The sequence below is a fragment of the Tachypleus tridentatus genome, chromosome 11, assembly GCF_004210375.1.
Source record: "Tachypleus tridentatus isolate NWPU-2018 chromosome 11, ASM421037v1, whole genome shotgun sequence".
Lineage (NCBI taxonomy): Eukaryota > Metazoa > Arthropoda > Merostomata > Xiphosura > Limulidae > Tachypleus > Tachypleus tridentatus.
Window position 1 is genome coordinate 98,403,320 of NC_134835.1, and position 22,599 is coordinate 98,425,918.

The window sequence follows — 22,599 nt, forward strand, 5'->3', positions numbered from 1 at the left end:
ATTGTCAGTAAATTGTCATAAAAGCCTAACGAGATGACTCATCAAGAATGGAATATTTGGTCTTGTAACAGTTTAAAAACCATTACTTCGATCTGCAAATATTGTCAAGAAACTAAAATTTGCTAAAAACTAGAAAAGCTGTACTGTTTATGATTGTAAATGGATATTATGAGCGAATGAGTCCTGGTTTGAAATATTTGGTTCAAAACGTAGGTTGTACGTCCACAGAAAGAACGATAAAAGATATCTGAAAGCATAGCCCTTATGAAGTATGGGGAGATAGTGTGATTGTTTGGGGTGTCCTCATGCTGAGGCGAATGGAATAATGGTCCAACGCAAGTACCGTCAAATACTGATCTGTCATAGTATATGAAGTGACTTGCGTATTATTCGTAAAGAATAATACTATTAATAAGATAATGATCCCAACCTATGCATAAATTACTTAGCTAAGAAAGAAGCTGCTGGAATCATTGAAATAATGCAGTGGTCCCCACAGAGCACTGATCTCAACCCAATTGGATACATCTGGGATTTGATAACAAAAACGTATCTCAAGACGTCTGGTGTGGGTATTAAAACTTTAGTTAAAATAAAGCAGAGAACAACGTTTCTACCTTCTTAGGTCACCTTCAGGTTAACAAAGATTTCAGGTTGTTCTCTACTTTGGTTTTATAAAAGTTGAATACCCATACCTGCCGGCTTGAGCTATATTTTGTTTTAAGTGGGTTTCTCTTCATTACAAATGAGATTTGATATATTAAAAACCTAATGAATCAAAAGCTATTTCCAAAAAACTTCATGAAAGTGTATTAGAGACATTTCGTGAAAAATCCCCCAAAAATACTTTGATAAAATATGTTGCAACAATGCTTGAAAGACTGCCTCCAGTTATTAAAGCAAACGAAAACAAATTATTAACTGTTTACTTAACTCAGGCTGTTCCACCGAACTTCTGCTATACAAAACATGAAGTTGAATAAAATTTTAATGTTTCATATGTGATTTACCTTCCATTGTTCTTCGAAAGTGTGTGTGTGTGTGTGGAGACCACCAAACGTGCCAGCTTCAAGGGACTGAACTATAGCTTACCAAATCATTGTTCCCAAAGCACGTTATTCTGAAATGTTGAAAGTTACCCATGGAAGGTCGTGGTCGTTTAAGTGTTAACAAGACATGTGACAAAATCATGAGAGATTTTGTTTGATCAAAAATTATGCAAGATGTTTCTCAGTTTTGTAAAACTTGCCATACATGACAGTTGGTTGATAAACCTAATAAGAAAATTCCTGTTGCTCCTTTGAAACCTATCCCAGCTTTCGAAGAACCTCTCAATTGTGTAATTGTTGATTGTGCTTGGTATTTACCAAAATAATGACATTTGTGTTAATGCACCTTCAAGTGCTACGTAATTTCAGAATCATGAGATTATTTGTATTGATTATGCTGTATACTGAATTATTAAGTGGGTTTCTCTTCGTCACAAATGAGATTTGATATATTAAAAACCTGAAGAATCAAAAGCTACTTCCAAAAAATTTCATAAGAGTGTATTATAGACATTTCGTGAAAAATCTCAAAAAATACTGATAAAATATGTTGCAACAATGCTTGAAAGACTGCCTCCAGATTATTGAAGTTATATAATTATTTGACAATGTATTAAATTATATTTATTGTTTGCAATGTATACATATATACCTGAGTTATAAATTGTCTAAAACCAATTTCTAATTCCTTAAGGAGGGAGGTGTAACGGATTTACTATTATATACTTATTTTAATGTCGTTGTTTCTTTAAGTTGAATGTATATTTAGAAATAACACAACTTATACCGTTAAAAGTGCGATGCAACATTCTTCCCTATTCACTAAATTTGTAGAAGAATTTTCAGGCTTAGAATCAACAATATATGTTTTACGAAAGCAGTACGGTATCGTCAAGTATTATTGCCTAAGCTGAAGTTTCGAGATACTCTTCTTAACTTATAACCAACGCGCCTCGTCAAGTGCCTAAAGACGGTATATATTATTGATTTGCCTAAGTTTGTGTATTTTAAACCTCGAAAGCTATAAGGAATAATTAAAATTTAGAATATTACAAACCATTTAACTTCAGCAGATTTACGTCATACATTAGTATTTCTACAAAGACAAGATATAACTTCAAAGATGAAATCTTTGACGTATGATCGGAAAACAACGAAGCTCCCTGTTAAGTGAATTGTATTTACATCAACTCAAAATTAATTCCCTCATCGTGAACCTTTGTTAAGGTTCTGAAATTTTTAGAACTTCGCCTAAGATTTAAAAATCAACGCGCAAAGAGACAGTATATGTTGTTAATTTGTTAAAGTTGGTTAAATTTATAACTTTAATTAATGATTTTTAAACAGGAAACTAGAGATATTTACCAAGAACATTTCTAATTTTGAACGTAACAAATCGTTTAACTTCAGCATGTTAACTTCGTACGTTATTATTTCTTCGAAAACATTAGATAATTTCAGTGGTGAAAAGCCCACGTGTGAAGAACTTGTTTTTATTAATTTTTCGTTTCATTCGTTCCCGTAATAGAGCATGGAGACATGGGAACATTCCTTTCTAAAATACTTGCAAAATGCCAGCCTTCACTATTTATAACGTAGACTTATTAAGAAAAATCAGACTCTTTTTAGCAACGTGAGCCTAACTTGTTTTTACTAACTTTCAGAACTCTATTTTCTCGTCCCATCGCCTTTAAAGGAAAGTTTAAAGAAATCAGAAGTTTTTATTTTATTCATCTATTGATTTTTTTTTAATTTCGCGCAAAGCTACACAAAAGTTATCTGCCTTAACCGTCCATAATTTAGCAGTGTAAGACTAGAGGGAAAGCAGCTAGTCAACACCACTCACCGCCAACTCTTGGGCTACTCTATTAACAACGAATAGTGGGATTGACCGCACATTATAACGACCCCAGCTGAAAGGGCGAGCATGTTTGGTGCGACGGGGGATTCAAACACGCGACCCTTAACCCACCTAACCATGCCAGTAATTTTGTAAAGTTCAATAAACTCAAAAAGTAAATATCTTCATTTATCTCGGGAATTATCTTAATATTCCTTCTCTGGACTCTCTTTAGCACGTCATTATATATACATTTTATAAGGAACACAAACCACACAGATTTCTGCTTGAAGACTATGACTCATTGGCGGTTTAGTGTAGAAAACCATTTTGAATCCCTTCAGTGAATTACTCTTTGTCAATACTTGGGTACATACAAATACAAACTAGATGTCTAACCCTAAATTAATTGTATCAGTATTTTTATTAGTAATAAATCTGGCTTCGTTATACAGTTTCTCAGTGACGTATAAAAATTACCAATTAGAAACTTTCTACCCTTGAAACTCCTGGCTGTTATCCGTTGTAATCTCTTGACTGTCATTTATTTATGTCTTTAAGCTCAACAGATATCATATAAAAAGCCATCCTCTCTTATAATAACTTGTCTTAAATTTCATAAAAAAATTATTATCGAAATTATCCAGACCTAATCAAGATTCAGTTATTCTGATCATACAATTGTATTCCATTTAAATTAGAGCTTTGATTTGTTTTTAATACTCCTAGTACTACCATTATAACAAAATAAAAATCTAATTATTGAATCTGTTAACTGTATTCCTAAATCTACTAGCCTTATAACTCTAAAACCATCATTTCTTTTAAACATTAAAAACAATTAAAGGGAGATAGACAAAATACAATATAACTACATTTCGCCACTGCTACAGATACTTTACACAACAAGTTGGTTGGTTGTTTCACGTTTATTGGCCCAAAGAAACTGAACTGGGCTATTGATGCCAAACAGTCGATAAAAATGTAAAAGTAATATTATTATAAAATTTAAAAAATCGAGTTAAAACAAAATAATGTTCAAAATTCGGAAAAACTTTAAATAGACTTTAAAGGGCTAGTGGCTCCTATAAAGTTGTGGCTTGAGTGTCTCAGAGACCACACATTAATAGATCACTCGACGATAAAACAAAAAGATGGGTTAAACAACTGTGACCCATGAGTAGTCTAGCCAGGACAACTTCTTCCTTCCAATCCTTACAGAAACCAACCGCCAAAGGACAATAAAAAATTTAATCTCGAAAGTCTTGCTATCACGTTGCTCACTCCCAGTCGACTGCCAGCTGGCGCGAAGCCGAGCCTTCAGTATATGATCGTAGTCCATTTAGGGAATAGGCATAAGAGTGAACGTACCAGAGCAGAAGAACTTATCCGCAATGTCAATGAGCTCGTTCCTGCAAATACCAACGTAGACAGGTATCTAAAAAAAATGGATACTAATAGAAGATAGCGAAAATGGACAACCATTTTTGAATATCAACGAGAACAGGATGAGAACTAACACTAAGCGATTCCATGGCCATTAGAGAGCTAAGAGAGTCATTGTAAACAGTTCATTTGGTGTACTTTATAGCTTTTATGTGATTCAGGAAAGAGAAATAGCATACAACTTTGCAATGTACGGAGAAGCTAAACAGGATCCTCTGAGCAGCCACTGAGCCATAACAAACAAATGAAGAGCTCACATATTCCCCTGATATAAACGGGAATGAAAGAACAGGTTGAAAGATGTTCGGTAAAGAGAAGACGGTACTTCAATCAGGAGTATTCGCCTTCCTCAGATGGCTCGAAGAAAGGTCACAGGTAGGGGCGGTAATAAGCCATGGCGAGAGGGCTTTATCTACGGATATAGGAACGTCATCCCATGACACAGCCAGCTGTGCCTGAATGCAACGGCCAAAAGGAAGAATGGCAATCTTTCCATTTCAAAAGAGCATAGCCAATTAAGAAAAGAAAGCACAACCCTAAGTAGAATATTGTGGTAAGTAATGAAGATTAATTATATATTGCAAAGAAAGCTGCAAATGGCAGGGGTAAAAAGGAAGTTTGTGGGACTTAGTGTAGAAATTCTGGACTGGAGAAATGTGTAATGCTCCCATTCAGAGGTGAAGCCACAGATGGTGAATGGGGTACAGCATCTTCAAGGCCGAAGGTCCTGACAGAACCACAGACCAGAGGCTCCTAGTCCAGTTTGGAGTAAATGAGGTCACGATAGTACCTGAGCATAGAATATCAATCTGTTCCCCAAGAGGTGGAAGGGAGGACATGAAGAAGCCCAATGCCTTCATGCACATGACGTTTAGTTGCTTCGTTATGAGAAATGAAATTGAACTTACAGTCAAACATTTCTCCCAAAATATTGTCTCAGAGACCACGAGAAGAAAGATATCATTAACATGGAGCTGTGGATTAAGGTGTATACCCCATTGTTAGCAGAATTGCATGCAAACTGTTTTGTAGGAAGAAAAGGTAGAGCTATTTGCTGTGGTTTACCTCAACAAGAGCTTGAATGTAAGTTGAAGTTACTGCTTAAAAAATCTAGAACTTCATACATCCCAACATCAAGTTCATCTGTGAACACGAGAAAACTAACCAAGTAAACTTCATTTTCAGCGACCAACACGAGAAATAGATGTCGTCAACATAGTTCGCTTTCAGTACAGTAAGAAGAAATTGTATTGTGATAGCATTAATCTTGAAACTTAAAGGTGTGGCCTCGGGACATTGGGCAATAGAAGGTGGTTTGATTCGAGGAATCCTAACCCAAAAGGACAAGCCGATTGATCCAGGGGGAGCATCCCAAGGCCGTCTGTCTACAGATGTTAAACATAAAAGTGGTGTGTTGGAGTTGGACCTCTCAAGAACCAGAACTCTCTCATCCCCTTCACAGGTTGCTATTCACGGCAAATACGTGAGTGACTGTTCAAATCCCAAAAAAAGGTAAATTTAAAATACAGAACCTTCTCGGAGATGTTCCCTCACTGCCTACAGGAATCCACATTGAGGGGTTACATATATTACATATTGGAGTAATATAATGAACTTTTAAGTTTACATAAATATGAGCCACATATGCATGCTATTTATTAGGAATTTTCCATATTTTTAGTACTTATCCATTAATAGGATAATTATTTCTTTTAAGCAATACATCTTCCAGATAATATATTTCTTAATCTACTTCTTTTAAACTACAATTAGCTGAGCTATACTCAATACATTTTTCAAAAATCGATCTTTTTGTGTTTTTTTATGAACCAATATACTATTCAAATGGAGATCAGTATATCTTTTATTTGAAAAGCATCATTAACTATACTAAGCAAGACATTAATAAAAAAACACAAACAATTAAATATAACATAACCAGGTTGTTTTTTATAAAACGTGGCAGACATGCCTCAATGGTTTTGATGAAGCCTTATCCCGACTGTCAGAAGATTTCGAACTAGAGGAGATGAAAGTTTTAGAAGAATCCTCAACTTTAGTGGATTGAATGGTTTTTGCTGAAATACCAGGAATTTCTTTTTATAAAAAGTGGTACTGTAGTGTTATAGTGTAATAATTGAAAAGCGCAACTGCTACCTGGAGTGTTTCAACTTTCTTCATCTTAGTAAGTTGTAAGGTCGTCACATGCACAACGTATAAGTTCCTTAATTAGAAACAATTGTCTTTGTTTGTCAAAACTGCTACCAATATGCACAGAATTACACCAACCATTAAGTAAACATCTTTTTGTGGATAAATTCTACATCAGTTTTACTATCTTGCTTGTGATAACCTCGAAACCTTTTGCGATAAGCCTCCAGTACTAACTTGTATGATTTCAGAACAGCTGCTTTAACCTGATAATAATTTGTACACTCGTCCAGAGATAGAATGGCATAGTTTTTTGTGCTTCACCAGTTAAAACACTTTGTAATAATAACGGCCATTACTTGGCGAGCAATAGTTTATGCAACCTTCTAAAAATGTTGAAAATATTTAACAACTTCAATTTCATAAATGGTGGTACTTTAACTTATCTATTAAGTTGAAAGTTGTCATTTTGCCTTAATCGATCAGAGTTGAGTTTAATTTCCATTTTTTTTCAGCTTAATTTCTTTGCCAGCTTCGATACAGGCTTGGCCAGGTGGATAAGGCACGCTAATCGTATTCTGAGGGTCGCGGGTTTGCATCCCCGTCGCACTAAACATGCTCGCCTTTTCAGCCGTGTGGGCGTTATAAAGTGACGGTCAATCCCTCTATTCGTTGGTAAAAGAGTAGCCCAAGAGTTGGCGGTGGGTAGTAATGACTAGCTGCCTTCCTTCTCGTCTTACACTGCTAAATTAGGGACGGCTAGTACAGATAGCCCTCGAGTAGCTTTGCGCGAAATTAAAAAAACAAACAAACCTCCTCGATACAAGACTGCTCTTTCTCTTTTCAAATTCGATACGAGCTTGTTCCACCTCAAGAAGATTACTTTGTCTTTCATCTTCGATACAAGGTTGTTCAATCTCGATTTGTTTGAGTTTTAGCTGGATTTGAAACTTATCTTTATCACTGAATTCTGATGAACTAGTGGAGACACTAGAGTAGTCTCCAAATGCTTCCTCAAACAACAATTCATCATTGACTAGTATTTCAATAATACGTTTTTCTAGTTCATTTTTTCATATTGATTTCTTAAACTCTAGTTCTACGGCTTTGGCAGTTTCGAGCAATTTACTTTCGTTATATCTTTCTAATTGTTTGAGGGAGGAGGATTCAAGACATTATTGATAATCAGACATGATGAAATATTGTCTTCACTGACAAATATAAAATGAATTGAAATGTAAATTTGTGGCCCAGCTTGGCCAGGTGATTAGGTCACTCGACTCGTAATCTGAGGATTGCGGGTTCGATTACCCCTCTCATCAAAACATGTTTGTTCTTTCAGCTGTGAGGAGTTTTAAAGTGACAATCAATCTCATTATTCGTTGATAAAATATTATTCCAACTATTGGTGGTGTGTGGTGATGACTAGTTGCCGTCCCTTTAGTTTTACAGTGATACATTAGAAATGGCTAGTGCAGATAACTGTCGTGTAGCTTTGCGCGAAATTTAAAAAAAAAACAAAACAATACCATTATAAGCAGCAATATATAGCAAACAAACTAGATTTGAATTTAACTTAGAATGCATTTTGTCTCTGGTTCAGATTACGGAAATGCGCTCCCAATTTATTATTTAACGTATTATATTTTATCTCGGATGAATCTACGAATTATTAAGCTAAGTGTTATGAGTTCAAAGAGAATGAAACTAATTTAAATCGTAATTTGGGTTTAGAAGTCAACTAAATATAGATATGTTTCAAATTTATCATATTTACCAACAAAATTGATACACAGTTTCCTTTTTAAATATAAATATATTTTAATATACAAAGAATAATACAATTCATAACAGTGGTTATTACAAATAGTTATTATAAATAATGATTTATACAATATATAAAAGTTTTACAAACTCACAAACAAAATTGAGTCTTCTATCTGTTCTGCAACTGAATATTTTTGTCGATGATTCACGATGAGATGGTCCGGCATGGCCAGGTGGTTAAGGCACTCGACTTGTAATCTGAGGGTCGCGGGTTCGAATTTCCTTCGCAGCAAACATGTTCGCCCTTTCAGGCGTGAATGACCGTAATGATACGGTCAATCCCATTATTCGTTAGTAAAAGAGTAGCTCAAAAGTTGGCGGTGGGTGGTGATGACTAGCTGCTTTCCCTCTAGTCTCAAACTGCTAAATTACGGACGGCTAGCGCAGATAGCCCCGGTGTAGCTTTGCGCAAAATTCAAAAACAAACAAATAACGACGATGAGAGAATTTATTCTGAGGACAATTGATATATGCACAATTTACTTAACAGGGAACTTGCTAGCTTCTCACATTTGAGTTTTTCACCGTTGAAGTTATGAAATGTCTTCGTAAACATGTTAAAGTCTGATATTAATCCGCTGAAGTTAAACGGTTTGTAATGCTCGAAATATGTAAGCGTTACTTGTCAAATATCTGTAGCTTCCCATTTAATAAGCGTTAATTAAAGTTATCTTTTACAATCGTCTACAAATTTAGTGAAAAGACGGGAATGTTACGACATATATTAGTTACATGCATTTCTAAATATATATTTAAATGAGACAAATATCGATATTGAAATAAATATATAACAGTAAATCCGTTACACCAGATAACATATGACGTTTCTACAACGTTTCTAAATAGTTTTGCATTGGTAAAAGTGACGACTTTTGCATTAAAATGCATTTTTCAGCAACGTTATAAAAAAGTCGTGTGTAAGCTGGGTAAAAATATTTTTTCTAAGTACTGAAACATTCATCAGAGAACCAGTACATTATATCAAATGTATGTATTATTCTTCAAGCCATGATAGTTTGTTTCTACTCCAGTAACTCAAAGTGCACGCAAACAAGTATCGGAATGGAAAAAAAACAACACCTTGCTAAACGGATTTTTCAAGAAGCCGCGATTGTTTCCGGTTGAGTTGCCACAGCTGAAAGAATGTCACTCAGATTACTACAACGGCTGAAAGCATTGTTAAAATAGTGAAGAAGTTACGATTATAGCTTAGCTAATTAATACTTGTAAGAATGTTGTTAAGTTGTTACAAAGGATGCACGTGAGTTTTGAACACTGCAAATCAAATAAACACAACCAATTATCAACCCTTATAGAATCCATTACCATCAAAACTAACTTTATGTTCAATGACCAAAACGACTTACTAATGACCTAAGTATGGGGAATCCCTCATCACCAGTTCTAACCAACATTTTTATGATACAAACTGAATCTCAAGCAATTAGTTCAGCCTTACACCCACCACTATAATGGTACAGGTATGTTGACGATACAATTGTTGGATTCCCATCTATAGAACACACACTTAGTTTTTCAATCACGTTCACTCCATACAATAATTTATTTATCACTAAATGCTTCACTGAAGCTAATTATCAATTGTAAATGTGAATCATATTAAAGCATATATTGCAAACCAACTCCCGTGCTAAGTTTCATTACCAATCATAATCTTTAATTAACTCTCCTCTCCTAAGAATGATATAATAATAACAATTATTGTCCATCAAGTACAGATTTTACACAAAATGTCATATGTACTTTTACATAAGTGAATCATGTTTTATTGAAATAGGGTTACATTTTTTTCTGTTTAAATTGTTGAAAACCGCTGGCTACAGATTTCTCTAAATGAATCGTACAGTGAGATTATATCGGTCGTTCTAGATCCCAAACATCAAACAAGATAATAAAAAATGTTCATAGCGGTAAAAGAAATCATAAGCTGATCTAAGAAAGAGTTTTTTTTCTCAATTTGTAAAATAAATTCTTTCGTAATAGAGAATATTGTTTTCAAAAGCTACATTGCTGAATTATGGATAATCCGTTATTAAAACCAAAACAATATTTTTTAAATTTAAATTCACAGACCTGTGTTATTTTACAAAATTACATTATTTTCTTTAATTATTTTAATTGAGAACATATATATATTCATGAGTCCCCAGCTAGTACAGCGAGTAAGTCTACGGATTTATAACGCTAAAATCAGGGGTTCGATTCCCCTCGATGAACTTAGCAGATAGCTTGATGTGGCTTTGGTATAAGAAATATACATACACATGTTCATAAGGTTAATATTTATATGCGTTGCTTGTATTTTACGTTTTAATGTTACTAATTATTTAAAACACTTGTTTAATATTTAATGTATTCGTTTTTAACATTCTTTATTGTTTTCATGACACAAATTATGTAACAAACTTAAATCATTACTACACAATGTATATCGATGTATTGTTGATTTGAAGGAAGTTTTCTAATGCATATAATCATGAGGTGTAACAGATTTTTTCTTTCCCATTTTAGCCTATTTATTTTCTTATGCTTTACCTCTGATTAGATGTCACAGGTATTTATTTATCTGAAGAAAAATAAAATTAGAAAGATGCTTGTGTGATCGCGACAGGAAATCACGCCATTGTAATTGTACATCTATCATGAAATCTTCTCATTCAAAATGTTGCGTATTATTACTTTTATTTTGGACAAGTATCTGATTTATTATATTATGTACGTTTTGTATTACTATCTCAAATAACCGTAAATTAACCGTACTGACTATAGGTGTCTAATAATATTATTTTTCCTGTCTCCCATCTCGTCGTTTTTTATACTTATCACGCATGTTTGTAGAAACTTCAACAAAGTTCTCTCGCGCTATCGTCAAGCAAGTATTGTTGATTTTTTCTCTTCAAGAATTTTTACAAATTTCGAGCATAGGCGGGACTTGCGCCATACGTAGTTAACATTATACGTCTAAGGCAAAGAACAAAACTACACAGAAACAGACGTAGACACTAAAACAAATGTACATCAGTAAATCTGTTGCATGTGTTTTTGTGTTTTTCTTATAGCAAAGCCACAGCGGGCTATCTGCTCAGCCCACCGCGGGAAATCTAAACCCTGATTTTAGCGTTGTAAATCCGGAGACATACCGCTGTAAATCTGTTGCATATATGTATGTTTTGTTTCCTTAGGCACTGATGTTATCATTAATATATATACACATGTATATATATTGTTTTGAAGAAATATTTATCGAAATAATGACATTTCATATACTTAGCTAAGTGAGCTAATTTTAATAAGATACCTGTAACTTCATTATATAATTGGTAATATGTTCCATTTAAGTGGGTGTAATGGATGAATTTCATTATGTTTTATTCTAAAGTGGCAGATGATATATATTTATTTCATGTAATTCAGAAGCATGTTCGATACGTTTCTAAGAAAATGTTTCGTTTAACTTATATATTTCAAATATTTAAAGTTCAAAATTATTTAACTGGAAATATCTATGAAAGCTAAAATATGACACATTAAATAACTATTTTAACGTGTTTGTAAAGACAAATTCCTGTTCAACTTTATTAACCTAAAAATAGAAAATATTTTTTTTATTTAGTAGTATGTAATATAGACTTAGGAATAGAGTAACAGAGCCATATCTAGAATCCAGTGGTACGTATGTTTTGAAATAATAGACACAGAACTAAGGGCAGAGCATTATATCAGTTGATCCAATAATGTGTTTGTAGTAATGCGCTCAGGCTTAAGAATATAGAACTATGTTTCATCATCCTATAGAAAGTTTATAAGAATAGATTCAGGTGAAAGAGTATAAAGCTACATTTGCTAATTCAATGGAAAGTCTGTAAGACTATATTCAGGATTAAGAACTTAGGATAAAAAATAATAACCTTTTAGTGTGTTTATTAGAATAAATTAAATACACTCATACATTAAACATATTTATTGATCCCTTGATGTGTTAGTAAGGAGAAAGTCAGATTAAACAGCACATAACCACATGCATTATTTCAGTAATGTATTTGTAAATACAGATTCTGAATAAACAGACTGAGTATGATAATCAGCAGTTAATTCTAGGGTGGAGGTGTAATATTCAGTTGGTAAATAGACAGTACATAATAAAATCCGTTTTTCTAATATCGTATTTATAAAAGTAAGCACGGGCTAAACTGTATAGATTAACATCCATTATCTGAGCATTTTATCAAAATAAATTCAATAAAAGAATACCACTTTATGTGTGTTAATAGACTAATATGTACAAATACATTCAGTACAATAAAAGACATATTACACGTCTTGATTCATTACTGTACTTCTAAATATCCCAGAATACGCAGTATAGATGAATATGCACTAATTGAATAGTTGGTTTGTATGGGTAAATTTAGTATCAAAATGTCACATTACATGGTAAGTTAATAAGTTAGCATGTTAATAACAAGAAAAGTGCATTTAGCAGTATACAACGTGTGCTGTATTCCAATAGTTTATTCGTAAATCTAAAGTTGTAACAAACAGCCCAAAATTACATCTGATAACTCACATATGTGTTTGAAAGAATACATTTAAAAGGAATAATACTTTAATCTCACGTTTATGTGGTCTTAAAGGCCCTTTATCTACTTCAAGCATCCTATATTAACGTTACGGCTACCAAATAATTGTTTAATATCTTTTCCGTAAACATGCTAGTTCCCTCTTTAAATAAAACAAATAAACGACTTCGCAATATATCTAATCTCTGAAACTGATTATTGCATTTCGAACTTTTACTAAGATCACAGCAGTTGCCAAAATATTTCGTATTTCTAACGTGTTTGTAGGAGATGGCAAAAAAAAACCTTCAAGTAGGAAACCTTGCAGTTAACAACTTGAGTAAAAGAGTGGCGACAGTATTGGTCGACATATATCTTACTTTCAGTGACCATATTTTATTTTCGATTAACTCTAACAAAGTTATCTACAGAAATACTTGTTCTATATTGGTCTATAAAACAATGTAACCATTCAACAAAAAGTACAACGAATACTAAAACTTTCGTTGCAGGTGCACAAGAAAACAAGCTTCGGGTGACAGAAGTTATTATGAATAAAAACAAAAGTAACCTACGAAGTGCGAAGTCATAATGCTACATAAAATGAGCGATAACATCCTTTTAAGATGTAAGAGGAAAAACGCCCATTAAGCACCAGAAACTCTTTATCATATAATAATGACTGATTAAATTGTGCAAGTTAGAAAAAAATCACTCCCAAGTAAAACATGGACTTTAAGCCATAGCGAAGGCTACAACAAATGTTTTTGAACGAAAGGTATCGAGGCTTAACACTTTAACTTTTCATATGTTTCATGCATAAGCCAAATTTAGGTGTTGAAATTTAGAATGCATAATTACTACAAGCTTTTTTGCGTTTTCTATTGATCATATTTCGATTTGATGCCTCCGAGCCATAAAAAAGAATTCACTAAAATTATACAAAAACACAAACAACACAATGTTTGTTTTAAAATGACTGTGTTATTATAATTTAGACTTCAGGAAATTATGACACTAGTATAATAGTAAAAAATGACGAGATATCATTGTTGAATGATTATTGAAAATTATTAAATTTAACTAAAAGGAATTTGTTTGTACCTAGAAAATGCACATACTCTTCGCTTATTACATCAAAGTAATTATTTGTCGGAGTAATTCTTTAATCAATACATTTTTTTAGTCTTTTCACTGTATTATAGGTCAGCAAGTAGGAAACAGTAGAAATGCGGACATTTCGACATAAATTTTCAACTCTTTCGACTGTACAAAGGATGAAGGACATTTGACAGTAATAAACGTAATTCTTCTTTATGTTTTAAGGCCAAAAGAATATCTATTAATTAATATTTATTCACCACTTAAAAAGTTTTAAATACCAACTCTATAATGTTACTAATAGTAGGCCTATCTGTAGCCTAATTTAACACATAAAAAAGTAATGTAAGGTTTAACTAAAACACTACTTGGTGAATTACAATTTGGTTTTGACCATAACTCAGTGTCACAGGAGGCTAAAGTGATAAAACTTATGAAATATCAAACATAAAATTTCAATAATTTATTGTTTTTAGGACCTGATTGTATTAGCTACTGTACAAACTGCAGAAAATCGTACAAGCTATGACTTTCGATATTTCTAAAACAAAACTTGTAACATTTGATTTAAAAATTTATTTCTGAATTGAGATAGTATGTTTTATCGAATAGTACTTTTGTTGACTGTGTAGCTAAAATATACAATTGTTTGATGTTTCTCACGACAAGGTTATTCCTAAATGAAATCATATCTAAACAACGTTTTCCTAAAATTGGATTCGTAACAACAACGAAAATGTATACCATTAAGCTGTTTAGAGCACTTCTATTAGAAATTAAAAGTACATTTATTGCAGAATTAATTAGAATTTTATTAAGATGAACAGTCAACTATTTGAAGCGCTGAAGTTTTGGGTCTTGTTTGAAAACACAAAGATTTTAACGTTATCCAGTTGTATAATTTTGCATTGTATTTGTTCTTCAAATCCATTGGCAAAATATTAATCAAATTATTTGTTTTAAAAATTTAAACTACGATATTGTGAGATAATATAGTATAAGCACCCCAGAGGTTTACCAATAAGTATCAGATTTACACATCTGTTTTCGATACCTACAATGAGCAAACACAGATAGCACATTGTGTAGATTTGTGCTTAACACCTGTCAAACAATAGTATAAAGAACATTGAAATCAATTGCTAATTTATTTATATGAGGGTCTCATTACTATTTTAGCCTTCTTGTATACTTTTAGTGACCGAAATTTACTTGTAGCCAATAAGAAATGTAAATACTTATTAAGTAGAACAGGAATTTGTTTTATAATATAATTAGTCACTCTGCTAATTATTCCGAAACGTCAAATATTTATAAAGCAGTTTTGAAAAGCATACGTCACTTGTTTGCTTTTGAGCGAAGCCACAGTGGGCTACCTACTGTGTCCCCTGAACTATTGCAGACCAGTACGTACGAGTAACGAGAAAAAAAATGTCTTTCTTCAAAATACTGTCAGTAATAGTTTTTTTTACATTTTCTTTGTTTAATATTAAGCATAAAACTACAAAATGAGCCATTGCTAAAGTTGGTTGTTAAAAGTTTTAATTATCTAACAAATTATGTTTACAGTTTAAAACAAGACAATAATCTGCATAATATATTTACAATGTTCAAGTTATTTTATCTTTATCCATGTTTAGTAAGTCTATCCTCAAACGTTTAAGATCAAAATCTTTAAAGGTAACGGTTTCACCTAACACTTTCGTAGACAAATTTATAATTAAAATAGTTCTTATTTTCCAAATTTTTAAACTTATAGCTTTATTTTTTACATTACTATGATTTGTTGGTTTTTTCTTTTCAGAAAAAAAACTGTTGTATGATTGTTGGTTGGTATTAACAGAATTGTTACGCATTTCATTTAAGACATGTGCCCAGAACAAATTACGTATTTTTCTAATATGTTGTCTTTAGCATCTTCGCTCCAGTGGCTCATCGAGCAGTAAGTCGAAGAACTCACTGCACTAAAATCCAGGCTTCGATACTCGTGGTGGACACAGCACAGATAGCTCAAGTTGTACATTTGTGCTTAGCAAAAACAAATAAATTACAATTTTTAGAAATGTAATATAAAGATCTTGACTTTATCAAAATAATATTTTATGAAATATTAAACTTTAATATTTACCATTGACGTTTTAAAAGGCTATTGTACTAAAATTTCCTTTTATCCTTATATTTGTAAATCGATTCTAATGTTAAGAGTGGCAGAAGCTTCGCCCATGTATTTGAAGAAGAGAAAAACTGAGATTTGGAGCAAGATTCATGATGATTTAGTGAAGTAAAATATTGTTTCTGTTGAATGGCGCCACTCAGTTTGCACATCATTAAGTGGTAAGTAATGAATATTTGGCACTATTTTCTTACAGTAATCACAGTTTCATCATAGAGGTTGTTTTCTATAAGATAGTTGCCAATGAAGTTGTCATGGACAAATGTTGATCATAAGATAAAAGTATTTCTGGAGCTCAATTTTTTTAAATATACCATGTCCTATTTTCTACGAAATATTAGAATAATAAGAGGGTTAACCTTCTCTGCAAAAACATCAAAGTAGCTACTATAGTTAGGTGTTTCATATTTTACAGAAATCAAAAGTACATTGAGGATTAATATGGCTTTTAATTTCAACTACATGTGTAAGTAATGAAATAATTTAGGTTAATATTTTAATTTTCTTAAATACTTTTACCCTTTATATGATTTGCTTTTAGTGAAATGTATCGATGGCAAAATAAATTATTAGATTTCTCATTTCTGAAAGAGTCTACATTCTTGAAAATTAATTTGATATTGAATCTACAGGCTGATTTTTATAATTCTAACAGACTATAGTGTCTTCGTGAGGTGTGACATAGTCTAAACTACCCAACAATTCGTGTAGCAGAATCAAAATTACATACAGTCCCTTATTTTACAGAGCACATACAAGCAGCAAGACGACTGTGGTAGTATTATAAATATATATAATCACATTCACCAAGAGAATGCATATGGTTTCTAATCTCCTACAGACTGTGTAGTATGGAAAAATAATAACTACTGAACTCGTGTAAATAGAGTCACTTATTTGCTACACAGGGTAGAAGAAAGTAAGAGAGAAACAAATTTGGTAACAAATGTTACCAAAGATAGTAACTGTACCATACTTCCTAGCTCCAATGGTTGTCCAGTGGATAACGTGCCAGAATATAGATCTACGGAGTTATCATTCTTATCCTGTTATCGAAAAAACAATTCACTCTCTAAAACTTTGGAACTTTGGGTGTGATCTAAGGGAGACGAGCAAATCCTACTGTTCAGCCAGACAGGGGAAAACCAAGAGTTGAAGGAGGTGCTGTTGACCGGCACTTCTTCTCTGATTAGTGTATATAGTCATGTATTTTTCATCAATATAAACAGAACTAAAGTGACTAAAACACTTCCATATCTCATTGTGCAAAGGATATGAGAATTAAGTTATCTCTCTAACTGACTATACTACTAGATTACTATGGTTAATTTAAACAGAATACACTAACATAAAAAATACATATGCAGATAAAACTGAATTGGGAGGCAAAGCTGGAAGTGATACGATCAGGGCGAGGTACTCTGCATGGATGTTGAACATGTCCAAATGAAATTATTAGGCTTCGTCACAAACTCCATCCAGGTGACGCTGGTTGCTGGGACCGTTGCCGAACGACGTATTGGTGTAGACATTAAAAATACTATGTTTCGTGGTATCGAATAATGATAGAATGATTGTATTATGGTTTTTCAAAATATGATTGATTCATGCAAACTGCAAGGTAACCAACTGACAGCAAGAAAGACTGTTGACAGCCAGAAAGAAGGCAATATGGTGTATCGGGGATGGCAACCCGCGATACCAGTCTAAAAACAGACACCAGCAATAAGCTACGAAATTCAACAAAAATAAATGCCCCTTAGAGTTCTCCGTAATAAGGACAGTGAATAATCTGTGAATAATAAGGACGGATATGATTACTACAGAACTGGACCGAATATGAACATGTGTATGACAACAAGACTTTATGACACAGCAAGAAATAATAATCCCTCAAGTTAAGAAAAAATTTCTATGCTGGACACTCTCTAATTAACAGTGAAGTTCTTCAGAGCTTCAGGCACTAGAGATTATGCAGAATCAGGAAGTAACCTCTGTTCAGAAAGGAGAGGCACGAGATGAAGCTGAAATGGGCAACAAAACAATAAGACAAGAGGCAAAATAGAAAGAATAGATTGAGAAAACAACAGAGGATGTTGAAAAGGCAACTTGAATTTTGCACTAAAAACAAAAGGGAAGATCTGACTGTGTTTTTAATTAGATAAGACATGCAATCAAGGAAAAAGGAAGAACATAAGATGCCTGTAGGTGAAAGAAAAGAGATATGATGTCAACAGAACAAAGGAAGAGAGTTGAAACCTAGCTAGACAGAATCTGAGCTTCATCTTATTACGCCTGGTATTAATCAAATATTGTATTAGGTGTATAAGTTCCAGGCTTAAGGAAGGTGTTGTGTAAATTGTTAAAAATAATCTGGAAGAGAAGAAGGAAACCTAAAGTACAGTGCTCGGCAAATAGAGAGCACATCACAAAGGAAGAGAAGTATGAGCTATAAAAGTTACTTCTAAACGCTCAAAGGAATATCTTCACAATAGTTTTGAGGTGATCATTAAGTTATATGTTGGACAATGAGTACGTTAATATGTTGATTCAGGGGTGCCAGGACTTCGACCACGTGTTGAGCATACGAGAACGATCTGGACAACAGTTGAACTGGAAATAGGTTTTAAGGTTATAAGAATCATATATAAGGCATGACGCTTCCAATTTGTGCTGCTACTAAGAATAATGGTACAATTTTACGAAGGTAAGCTAATAACAGTGGAAAGGATGGAAGTTCGTGTAAAGTGACCTAATGTATCTCGATCGTTTGTTATAAATGGACAGTATGCAAGATAATATAAGTTATTCTCCAGTAAAGCTTAGCGGGGGAATTCAAAGCCGCCAAGATAAGGTTGGACATGATAGCAAAGTGAAAGGATGCTGACGTAAGAGGACACTACCTGGGAGTACTAACTGGTAAAAGGTTTTTAACTTTAGATATAGTGAAGAATGCAATCAGTAAACTGAAATTTATGGAGGTTCTGAGATCAAACAAACAAAATCAGAAAGGGTGGAGGTCTTCTAAGTAGTTTTCAAAGCAAGATGGCAAGACAAGATAGGGGATGACGTGTAAAGATGTACAGAAGAAAAGACATGAGTAGCTCATGCAGCATGAAAGTCGCAGGAGGTTGAAACAGGGAGGCAACGACCAGCGAAAATCATCATGGAATATGCTGTGAAGTATTGATTGAACGCGAATTAAGCTCGTTCGGTATGTGATCAGTTTTCAGTATGTGATCATAAATTTCAAATGCTAATCTGAAGAAATTGGTGTTGCTGAGACCAACAGGTTCACTTACTATCCTGCTTTTCATACATTGAAACATGTATTTTCAATTTGTCCTATGAACTGCAAATTCATATGTGACTGTATAATTAAGTTCTAGCTACGTTAGAAAGGATAATAAAGGAACTATGTGAAGAAATCAACAATAGTGAGAAAAGAGTAAAAATAACCAGGTTAATTAGCTGCGTGGAAATTTGGAAAGAGAGTAAGACAAAGAAGAACCAAAGGAATCATTTGGTGTTTCAGAAGAGGCAAGAGACTGAGAAGTCTAGTAAAGTCTAGGCAGTAGTTTGGTTCTTCCATTAGATATTGCTATAACAAACATGTACTCAAGTTGCTTCCATATGATATCTCTTCAACTGTTGCACGCCTGAAGCAACTGGAAACGGGTATTCATACTATAATATACGACGACACACAGGCGCTGCAACAAACATTGTCCTCATAACAGTCTTACTGTACAGCCTTTTGCAATGAAAACTACTCTGCAGAGCTATTGTAAAGATGCACGACCGTCAAAAGAACATGAACGAATGTAACGATATGGACTTTAACGACACGTTGAGGCTCGAAAATAGTTTTGATATGACACAATCAATCGCTGGGCAGTTTTGAGTAAACTCATGAGGCAACTACCACACCTCAGCAAGATTCAAACACTTTAAAACTATTTATGATTGTTTGATAGATTTAAATATATATCAGTTATCCTGCTGCTAAACCTTAGGCAGACTAACAAAAATAACAAAACTGCTGAATCGTTAGTAGTTTTTATGCACAGACGTATGCATTACAAATAGGTTTTAACACACTAAGCATTTTGTTAAAAGTAGAGTAGAGCTAAATATATTAACAAACGTGTCTATGAACCTTCAGTTCATTTAAACACACTTATCTCACGGCTAAAGATTTTGTGTAGTTGATCTATGAACCTTCAGTTCATTTAAACACACTTATCTCACGGCTAAAGATTTTGTGTAGTTGATCTATGAACCTTCAGTTCATTTAAACACACTTATCTCACCGCTAAAGATTTTGTGTAGTTGAATAAAAAGCATGCCTATTTGTAAACCTTGTGTAGATTTGAAATAGAAAGTCAGATGGGTAAACATAGGCAGCATTGAAAACACAACTATGAACTATGAATAGGATTAATCGCAGTTTACAAAAACGATGTTCTGGTTCTAATATTAGTCCTGGAAGAAAGCCCTCCATTTGTAATTCTGCTTCTTCTGATGACTTTGATTCGTCACTATTTTTGAACACCATAATTTTCATTGTAACAAACTTGTACGAAATTGGATAAGGTTGGTTTTGACAAGCTTTTCACGGACTGTATATTGAAGTAAGCTTTTAAGACCACGTTTAATTAGACTAAAAGAATAAAAGTACATAAGTCAATTGGAACAACATATCATGATTTGTAAGTATGTGTTTGAATAGAGGGATTTGGTTACAAGTTTTGTTTAGCTATCTTTCTTATGGAACAACAGTTGATTTCGTGAAGTGGCTGGAAACTCGTGGATATTTGCCCTAAGAGTCTTAATGCACTTTAATCCGTTCTTGTTATCTTGTTAATGACATAATGACATATACCAAGCTTTGCGATAATTGCTTCCTTGTAAAAAAAAGGGTTATCTTTAAAAACCAAGTCCTTCAATTTTCTTCGAACTGATTTGAGTTTCGGAACCCATGAATAACGTTTTAGAATCTTTTCCTTCAAATGATGTATTTTAGAAAAAAATTTGTCTTAATTAGTTTGATAGACTCTAATATATTTGATATATAATAGTTTTACTATGTGTATTTTCTTATACAATGGTCTATCATGGTTTTGTTGTGTTTTACTTACCACGAAAGTGTGTTGAGTGAATGACATTACAAACACGTTATCACGGTTTTTCTATCTTTACCACCAGACTGTGGTAAGAAATTAATATTTCCATTACATTATCGAGATTGTATTGAATGTTTCTTTTTACCACCAAATCGTGGTTACACTTGAAATATCATACGAATATCATAGTTTTCTTCCAGGAATCCAAATTATTGAGAAATATTTAAAATATTTTGAGTAATATCGTCATAAAACGCTCTACATGAAGGTTACTATTTAAATATTTCAAATCAACACATGTGATAATAAATTCAGATATTTTATGCATATGAATAAACATATCATCTGTACTTCAGGATATGTCAAACTGTTGACGAATAATTCAATGTTAATAAAATGTTACTGTTTTCCTGTTTAATTCGCATGCCTCGTTTTCTGTTAATATTTGTTTGTTTGTAGCTTAAGCAAAAAGCTAAACATTGGGCTAACTGCAATTTCCCAATAGAGCCTATCGAAACCTAGTTTCTAAGATTGTAAGTTTGCATACATACCGTTGTGCTGCTGGGGTGTATTTTGTTGTTATCAGAAACCAACATTTTCTGCTATTCGATGTAAGCGATGCCTCTTATTTTGAAATTCTGTTCTAACTTAGAAATAAGCATGCAGGTGAAATAGACATACCACACTGAAATAGTTCAAGTTTCCAAGAAAACAACACTTACTGAGACATATATGTCTAGTCATTTTGTACATTGAAGCGTACTAAGAATTTTCATTTCACTATGTCCACTGAATGACAGTAGATAGCAATAGCAAAAGCAAAGTACGAAGTTATGTACTTACTTGTCTGTTGTATCTTCGGTTTTGTTAATCTGTCTATGTTTTCCGTGTGTTTGGAAATTGACAAGGACCGACTCTCGACAGTACTGACGAGGCTGCTTCATGAACTGTTGAACCAAACGTTCTATTACATGCTTCTAACAAAGCCACGTATCAAACTTACCGACTCCCTGAACATCCACTGCGCATACTCAGTTCTACAAGAGCTGAACAAGTTAAGCGACATAGGGCCCTTAAAGAGTTTCATCTACATATTGACTCTATAAGGGAAGTCAGGTCTTTTCATTAAGCTAGACAGGTCTTTAACTTCTTCTGAAACTAATATTTGCTTCCTAATATATGCTACAGTTCTTTGTGCCATGTTAACGATTCAATTCTAATTGAGAGAAAAAGTAATATTTTACCGAATCACAGCGTTCGGGATATTAACATCTAGGTGATTCTGAATTGCAAATCAAAAACTAAT

General features: G+C 33.2%; 1 protein-coding gene across 2 annotated transcripts in view; it reads right to left on the reverse strand.

The window, feature by feature from the left end:
* The window catches only part of LOC143232875 (glutamate receptor ionotropic, NMDA 2B-like), a 90,162-nt gene extending 67,899 nt beyond the window's left edge, over positions 1 to 22,263 (reverse strand). For both annotated transcript variants that reach the window (XM_076468869.1, XM_076468868.1), the window contains exon 1: positions 22,137 to 22,263. The gene's annotated coding sequence lies outside the window, so the exon portion shown is untranslated. The remainder of the gene's footprint in view (positions 1 to 22,136) is intronic.
* Positions 22,264 to 22,599: the final 336 nt, after the last annotated feature.